At 32.9% G+C, this 9,505-nt stretch overlaps 1 pseudogene; it reads left to right on the forward strand.

Annotated features, from left to right (window-relative positions):
* LOC149554489 (cellulose synthase-like protein H1) overlaps positions 1-9,075 on the forward strand; it is a 30,327-nt pseudogene extending 21,252 nt beyond the window's left edge.
* Positions 9,076-9,505: the final 430 nt, after the last annotated feature.

Genomic DNA, 9,505 nt, shown 5'->3' on the forward strand with positions numbered 1-9,505 from the left:
TGGTAAGACAACTACTTAGTTGATTTGAGTAGTATCATTTGTTTGATTGATGAAGAGGATTTGATCAAATGTGATAACAAGAGTACCTAGAGGAAAGGTTGAGTTATGGTATGAAAAAAGGAGCACCAAGATTAGTTAAGACAATGATAATATAGTGTATTTTTTATCTACTTAAGGATGCAAAGGTTGAATACACTAATTAAGTCTAGAAGAACAAGTAAGAAGAATTGTGTTTTCCTTGACCGAGTGCACAATAGGTGCTAAGAAAAGTTAGTGCAAGCCGAGCAAACATAGTGTAAGGCACATAAATTTTAGTTGGTGTCAAGCATCAATAAATGCTATTGCGTGTCGAGTGAATTTATAGAGGATGTCAAGCAACACAATGTGTGGAAAGCATTAGAGGTTAGTTGATGCCGAGTGCTAGTATTCATGTTAAATCAAAGATTTGATGAATCTAAGCCAACTATTTTGTTTTCTTGAATTGTGTGAAGCATGTGGAAGATAACTATGATGAGCTAGTAGCACAAAATTTAAGGTAAACCATTTTGAGGTGAATTAAAGGAAGACTGAGGAAGAAGTTTCTAGAGAAACCAAATGAAAAACTGGGCAGATTCATTGTATTCTAGCTAATCCTACCTAACCCAAAAAAAGATGATTGAGGTTAAATGGAAAAAATCATAAATCTCTATTTATAGAGAGAGTTCGTTACAAGAAAAGGTTGTCATGTGCAAGAACCTAAGGAAGAAAAGGAGTCTAGAGTATTCCTTTATTCAGTGACCAAATAAAAGAGACTATTATTGGCAAGCAAAGCAAGAAGACTTAAAAGTATTATTGATGCTTGAAGGGTGAACAAGCTATCAAAGCTAAAGTGTGTGAAATTCAGGCAAAATGGAGGATTGAAACAAAGATCTATAATCTGCAAGTGAGTTGTAATTTTTTATTAGATCAAGCCTTACTATTACGTTCTAATCATTGTATTAGCCTTGGGTAAATCCTTTGGATTAAGGTTGACCTAACAATCATTTATAAATCCTTTAATTGGGTGACATTCCAAGTGAATGATCTAAAGTCCTCTAACAAGGTTCACTCCTAATAGAGTGATTGAAATCCTCTAAGTAGGTCACATTTTATAGTTTGTATTGTAACCTTTAATAGGGTTGGCCTTTCACAAGGCATCACTTTAGAAGAGTGAGAATTAGTAGCACGCTACTAGAGATTTTTCCCAAATTGGGTTTCCACATAAAATCCTTGTGTCAAATGTTTTATTGAATCTGTTATGTTTCATGTTTACATTACTGCAAAGTTGTTTTGACCTAGGAAAATAACCTATAAGGTTTAAGTGTTGTATGATCTAATGGATGCATGCATAATAATGTTTTATGGATATGCGATCACTAAGATGTGAAAAATTTTATTTGTACATTTGGACCTTGGATAACTAATTCACACCCCCACCCCCCTTCTCAGTTATTCTAAAGAATTCCAACAAGATTAAGTATAATTATTTAAGGTGTTATTTTAGGGATAATTGAAATAAGGATGTCAAAGCTCTCTTTTACATTTTTCGAGTAATACATGAAAGTGTCTTCTTATGTCTACCATCATATATTTATAATGTTTGGTAGATATAAACATGTCAAATTACTTTCAATAACTCTAATATGTTGGTGAGCCCTAATGAAGACTTTATAAAGTTTTTAAGATATATGAAATATTATGGAGAATGATTTTTCCAAACCTATAGATGAAGTTATCATTTAAGGTGTTACCTTAGGATAGTTGAAATAAGGATTTCAAGGCTCTCTTTTACATTTCTCAAGTAATACATGAGAGTGTCTTCTTATGTAATGTCCTTAATTTTAATAAAGTCAATTAATTAAGTGGTTCTAAAATTCACAATAATAGCATAAGGAATTATTTAGTCAAATTATTAAACAAAGGGAGCCAAAATAGTAAAATAATGTCAACCAATGACCTATTATAACTTTCTATACACTTCTTTGAAGCCTTTAAAAGGAGATGGCTTGGCATTATGAATGATTAGGGAATGTAGTTGTACTCTTCTTGTATTATCAAAAGTTAAGAGACTAAAGGTGGTTTGGTTGTATGTAAATTTAGAGGTGGAACACCCTCCCTAGTCTATAATTTTAGTTTTGGTGGTTAGTAGTGATCCTAATCATTTGTTGGAGATATCGCTTTAGATATTCCACTTTGTACTTCATTGTCAAATTTGTAAAGTCTCTTTCAGAGATGAATTTGGAGATTATCTTACTTTCTTTCTTACCTTGGTCAATTCAACCACCATCAAATTAGTTTCCAAGGCCTTATATCTTCTCTTTGATCACTTTTGCATAATTGATTTTTAGGCTTGGAGTTGCAATCTTGCAACATTGGTGCAAAAGTTGTAACTTTTGAGTAATTTTATAATTTTTAACTTCTACTATTCAATTTCACTCCTAGGTGATCTAATTCACCTCCAAACCATCCCAAACTCCTAATGCACCTTTAAACATTCTTCCTAAGAAATATTTACATCATGATCACCCTCCGTAGCTCATGAGTCCCATAATTGACCAAACTCCTAATTCACCATGAAACACCCTTCCTAAGAAAGATTTACATCATGATCACCCTTGGTAGCCCATACTCCCATAATTGATGAAGTCCACCATTTAGGGTTTGAAAAAAAAATGGGTTTAATTAGGCTCAATCCCACATGATTTGTTGCCCTTAGACCTTATTACACCACTTAATTGCATTTCACAACAAAATTTTAAGGTGCTCTTGCACCACCACTCATAGATAGTCACATTTAATGGATGAGATACAATAGAGCCTGAAACATTGTTCTGCCTTTGACTTAATAAAAAAAATTGTTTCATGGACCATTGCCAATTTTAAGCACACTCTATCTAAAGTTCTTAGGTTATAGAATCATGTTTTGCTAAATAGATATAACAAAAAGGGCATTAGCTTTGGCTACTCTTCTAACAAATATAATTTTTTTGTGATTTGTTACAAAGGGTGAAATGGAGGAGGCAACTTGGGTGATGTGGGGCATTTGGCATCCCATAGGTGAGAAGTACATGTTTATTTTAACTTTAGTAATTTAGTTTAATTGTAATTTTTAATACGAAAATTTATTTTATCTCTAATAATTTTAATATTTTTTACTTTAATTTTTTAATTGTAATTATAATTATAATTATAAAATTTAATTTATTTTAAATTCTAATTCTAATTTTGTATATATTTTTTAAAAGTTTAATAATATTATTTTAAGCTTCCAAATAATATTAATAAATTATTTGTAATACATTAGAAATGTTTTTATATGTATATATTAATAGAGGCATGGGAACAAAATAGAGCACCTCTCTCTCTCTCTCTCTCTCTCTCTCTCTCTCTCTCCATCTCTTTTCTTACCTCTATTTTTATATACCCCTCTATCTATATCTTTCCTCCTTCCTATCCATCTTTGCATATTGACCTAGCTCTTTCTCTCTCTTTCTCTTCTTCACTTTATCCCTCTATATCTATTTGTATCCCTATATCTCTTTGTCTCTCCTTTTTCTCTTTCCCCTCTACCTATATCTCTCCAAGTTCTCTATCTCTCATATCTCTACCCACATAACTCTATCTTAGTATTACTTTACATCACCATTTATTGATGAGCTTTCTATTTCATTGTCTTCTTACATATATTTTTATCTCTTATTCTCTATCTCTCTCTACATTAATCTCTCCCTCTAGTTTCATTTATTTGTACCCTCTCTATCTATATCCCCTTCTTCTTTTCTCATTTTATCTTAGTTTATACCTATATCTTCCTCTCTTTCCCTCCATATCAAGATTTCTCTAGCTCTTTCCCTCTCCTGCCATTTTTACTCTTCTTGGACAACTATGTGTGTGTATATACATATATATATATATATATATATATATATATATATATATTCTTCTTTATCTCTCCATATTTCCTCTCTATGTAGTCTTCTCTTTTTATCTATCCATTGTCCTTCTATTTGTGCCCATCTCCTTCTTCATATCTCTTGTACACAAGTGCACTTGTTCCAATTGTATCTTTCCCTATCTTGCTATTGCAAACATTACATAAGTCTATTTTGTAAGAAATCATACTTTTCTACCTAATTGATAGGTTTTTTCAAGTTACTTTTGCATCCTTATAAGTGTATTGTTCTACTCTTATCTATGAAAAAATTGGATGAAGAGTATCTCCACGTGAATATTAGCCTAATGTGGTAGATGAACGACATGACACTTACAAAGTCCTAATAAAATAAGGAAACATGTGTTATTTTCATTGTGAAAAAACATGTAGTTACTCAAGGTGTATATGAGTGCAAATTTGTGGAGTGAGTTTGCATACTAAAAAAATGTAGAAAGGTCTTTTTGAGCACGATGCATATAGACTCACCTAGTTTTTTGTGAATGTGGGAACCAAAAATATATAGGACCTAGAGTTTTTCTCCCCCAAAAAGTCATTGAATAAGCACTTTAGTCAAAGGTCATAAATAAGGTAGTAAAGCTCTAATCACTTTGAGTGTTGGAAGACAAGAAGATGGAAGGGAAGTTGTTTGATAGCTTGGGAGTGCATGACATGCCAAACAACATAAGAAAACTTCCTATGTAAGTTTGTATTGCTCTCTATTTTCTCATTTTGAAAATGATCTCCCAATCTTGGAAAGGCCATACAATTACTTTTGCCAAAAAAAAAAACAACCCAAAGGTACACCTAGTAAACAGTGACATGCTAGTGGAGAAATACAAGTTCACCGAAAATATGGAGTGATGTTTACATACCACTTTTAAGAATGTTTTCAATGTAATTTTGAAAAAAGAAACAAAAAACCAAGGGGGTGTCTTTGTAATGTGAGAAAGATGATCAAGCAATTGTTTGTGTTGAGTGCCATGTAATTTTCCAAACATTGTTAAATCCATGTGAAACAAATTACATTACAATCAAGAGGAAACATAGAAAGGTAGGGTGTGTGTCACTTTAAAGGAATGTGCTTTAGAATTTCCATGATTCATAGACCATGCCAATGATAAAAGAGGAAGAGGGTGTTGTAATGACAAGTGGATAGTCCAATGACTTGTTCAATCCATAGAATCACCCAACACCTAGTCAAAGTGTCTCCTCATGATTACATCATCTCATGATCTCATGAAATGCAACATGAAAGAATGGAAAACTTGATGAAGCTTAAAGAATAAGACAAAGTTTCAAATGCTACCACAAAAAAATAGAATTAAAAAAAATTATTAATTTTTATTTTTTATAGAAATTATTAATATTTATTTCAAAAAATATGATTATTTTATTATTAATTTAAAACATCTTTAAGAATTTTTTGCATTATAAAAATATCTTACTTTTTAAAATTCATCTTTTAAGTTTGGTTTTACTTGTGATATTTAGTATAGAACTTATATTTTTTTGGTCAAATCTTAATAAAGTATTTTTATAAATATTTTGTTTTAACTATGATTTTAAAGCTCTATAATATAAATGACACTGGCTAATCTCCAAACAAAATGTAAAAAATGCACCAAAGACAAAATAAAGTCAAACATGTTTTTTGTTCAGATTTACAAACCACAATGATTATATAAATGATCCATAAACTTTGAAAGCAGTTGTAACAGTCTTTCACATTTTTAAGTGTATTTGGCTCTTGATGAATGTGCTTTGGAATTGTGGATGAAAAAGATACTCAGCATAAGGGAGATAATTTTCATAATATTACTTTCGTCATGCTTTTTGTGTTACATGGGAGCATAGATTTCACTTTGATTCAATATTTGTTTGTTTGATATGGATTTACATTTGACTTTTTTTTCTAAGAACAAAATTGTAGTGTATCCCATTGATTAAGGAACATGCTTGCACAAGAAATCGTGTCATGTGAAGTTTGAAACATTTAACATGTCTTGAAACCAAGAAGCAAAACATACATAGATACTTTAAATTAATCTCACTATGAAGTATTGGTGATAAGCAGAGGGTAAATTCACACATTAAGGAAAAAATTAAATTTGAAAAAATAAGTCAATTTTAATTATTTATCACTTTTAGTTAGGAACCAAGCCTTAGTGTGTGTTGTTTAAGGTGTCCTTAAATTCTTACAAAATTGGTAGTTATTGCATATTTTCAACTAGATATATAAACCCAAATTTGAAACTAACAAATAATTCATTCTCTATTTTGATATGCATAATGTTCTCTATTTCCTTAGCCTATGCTAACTATTTTGATATGCATCAAGTACCTTGTTGGGCTAAGGCTTGGGTGAAAGGTTTAATATCTAAAATTAATATTTTCTTTTAGATTCTTTTGCAGGATAAGATCTTGACTTTAGACAATTTACAGAAGAAAGGATTCATCATTATCAATAGGTGTGTTCTCTACAAGAATGATTGTGAATTGGTCAACCATATTACTTTGCATTGCCCTTTTTCAGAAATGCTCTGGGATAAGGTGTGTAACCTGCTGAATATGGTTTAGGTCTTTCTAGCCACTATTCAAATGTTCTTTACTAGTTGGAAACCCCCTTCCAAGAATGGTTTGATTTTAAGACTGTGGGATTTTATTCTTCACCATCTTTGTTGGGGTATTTGGAAGGAGTGCAATGATAGGGTCTTTCAAGGTGTGGAATCCAGTGCAGATAAAGTTTTTTGTAAAATAAAGGCTTTAATAATAGAGAATATCAAAGCTATTAGTTCTGGACAACAACCTCACAATGATTGGGAAGATAGGGTGATCCAAAATTGGAACCTTGGGAGTTTGTGTAAGGATAAGAAAGACCCTAATTTGAGGGATAATGCTAGATGGGATAGCCCATCGGCAGATTGGTTCAAGATAAATCTTGACAAGGCCTCTCTAAAGGGAACCCAAGCATTGCTAACTGTGGAGTTGTTATTAGGAACTCTTATGGTGAGAAAGTGGGATGTATGGCTATTCCTATTGGTTGTCAAACTAATCATGTGGCTGAAGCTTGTGCCACACTTCATGGTCTTATTTATGATAAGAGTTTGAATTTGAGGAAGGTTTGGGTGGAAGGAGACTCTCTCAATATCATTAATTGTCTTAATAATATTACTAAATCTTCATGGACTATTAGCAATATTATTCTTCAGGCTAGTAATATTATCAAATCTTTTGATATATGTATTGTTACTTATAACTTTAGGGAAGCTAACCATGCTGCTGATTGGACTACTAACATGGCATGCCTAAGTGAGCAAAAAGTTATTTGGGGTAATAATGATCCTTTACCTGTTGATGGTCACCAATTTATCGATTATGATAAATTGAGGTGTAGGCAAAAATGTTTTAATAATGATTATGTCAGAGATTTGTAATTATGTGCTGATCACAATCAATTTATGGTGGGTGATGATTTTTGAATGCCGAGTTTTATTACACACGAATTATGGGTTGTCATTTCCAAAATTTGCTTCAAATGCGGATTTCATTTTGGTGATAGTGTGTATAGGGCTTTATAGAGAAAGATCTCTAGTGACATTGTAGGGAAGAACATGGGAGGTAAAAGGAACAAAGTGGAACTTGCAAGCTACAAGGAATGGATGAAGAAAAAGGAGGTCTAGGACATTTTAAGTCATGGAAATTTTACTAGATTTATGGAAAAGCTCAAAGGAAACAATCCTGTCATAACACAACAATTCATCAAAACATGGTAGGACGACTCTATTTTGGTTGGAAACCAGAGAATGGAGGTGACTAAAGAGGTAATTATGGAAGCCACGTGGTTGGATATGGATGGAATCAACTTCTATTGAGACAGGAAGTTGTTGGACAGAGCTATTGATGAATTCGTGGAGTAAAAAAAAAAGTGAAGCCAACTGGTGAAAATTGGTAACTCATATTTCAACCTTGCCTCTGTCTCTCGACTTTGGAGATTTTTTTTGTTTGTTATAATGGAATACCTTACTCTAGATGGCCAATTTTCAAATCTCTATGGTTATCATTTTATGTTAGCTAATCACTTTAGGCATGATGTAAGGATCGATTTCCCCTTTTACTTGAAGTAGTCTCTGAGTTTCTCTATCCAAGCTATTCAAAATGATCCGAATGGGGAACATGTGTGTCATGAGGGTCTTATGGTTCTCATAATGAATGTTTTGAAATCCAAAAAAGCTAATAAACCTAGGGGTAGTTTGAAGGTGGTGGAGTATGAAATGGAGGGCAGTCTCCCGGAGAAAGGTTATGATTCAGACACTGAAGATGATGTAGAGGGGGGTAATAAGATTTTGAAAGGGGGTATTGGGAGTAGCTCTCAGAAGAAGAAGAATATTGTTCAAGAGAGTGACTCTGACCTTGAAAGTGATTTTGTTGAGGAAATGGTGAGTGATTATCAAAAGAAGAGGAGCAGAGGTAAGGGTAAGGGCATTAAAGGTAATATTGATGATAGGGCTTTGTCTCCATCAGATGATGAACCTCTATCCCATGGAATGGAGAGGAAGCAAAAAATCTATGAGATTACAAGACGAAAAGACCTAGAATACTATGAAGAATGCAGTGCTGGAAAGAGAGGGTTATGGGGATTAGGAGCAAAATCTAGATTTTGACAGGGTCAAGGGAGAGATTGGCTCTACCAAAGGCTTGTTAGGAAATCCTGTGACCATTCTAAAGGAGATTGGTATTTTGAAACAACAAATGCAATTAATTGGCAGGAGGTTGAGCAGGTTAGCAAATTGGCCAGAGGGGAGTGCACTTTGGGTCAACATTTTGACCAACTTTCTAAGGTAATTGGAAATGCTGAAGAGGTTAAAAACTTTATGAACAAGATTCCACAGATTGAAGCTAATAACAGGGTGTTGGAGAAGGCTAATAGTGATAATCAGAAGAAGGTAACTAGACTGGAGACCAAACTAAACAATATTGAAAAGATGATCAAACAAATGGCAGATAATAATAGTAATTCCTTAAAGATCATGGCAAATAATGTGAGTAGTCTCCTGAAAAAGCTTGAGCAGGAAAAAGGACAGGATTCCCCTTCAGTGGTTGACAACCAAGGTCCTAGCAAATGACCTCGGGCTCATTCTAAGAAGAATGAGGATATGAACAAGATGGAAGAGGTGAAGGCCACTACGGAGAATATGCACATTCTGGCAGACTAGGCTGCTGACTTGATAAAGACTATATAGTTGTTCGGGTGCTGGTCTTTTGTTGTCTTTTTGCTATTCTTTTCAGCTCTATTTCTAGTTGGCCTTCTGTTTTGTAAGAAAAAGTGATTGAAATGATAAAATATAATAAAATGAAATATCATAAAATAATAGATTTAATCCAAGAGAGCAAGAAGAGTTTTACCATACAAATGATACAAGATCAATGGAGCAATACCAAAGAGGAAGCAACACAAGAGACAAGGATTTGTAAAGGGAAAAACAAAGAAAACCCCTTGTGAGTATTATGAATGAGGAAAAATCCTAAGAATGAAAGAGAGAGAGAGAAGAAATG

This window comes from Cupressus sempervirens, chromosome 5, assembly GCF_028749045.1.
Source record: "Cupressus sempervirens isolate cs-2001-9-10 chromosome 5, ASM2874904v1, whole genome shotgun sequence".
Taxonomy (NCBI): domain Eukaryota; kingdom Viridiplantae; phylum Streptophyta; class Pinopsida; order Cupressales; family Cupressaceae; genus Cupressus; species Cupressus sempervirens.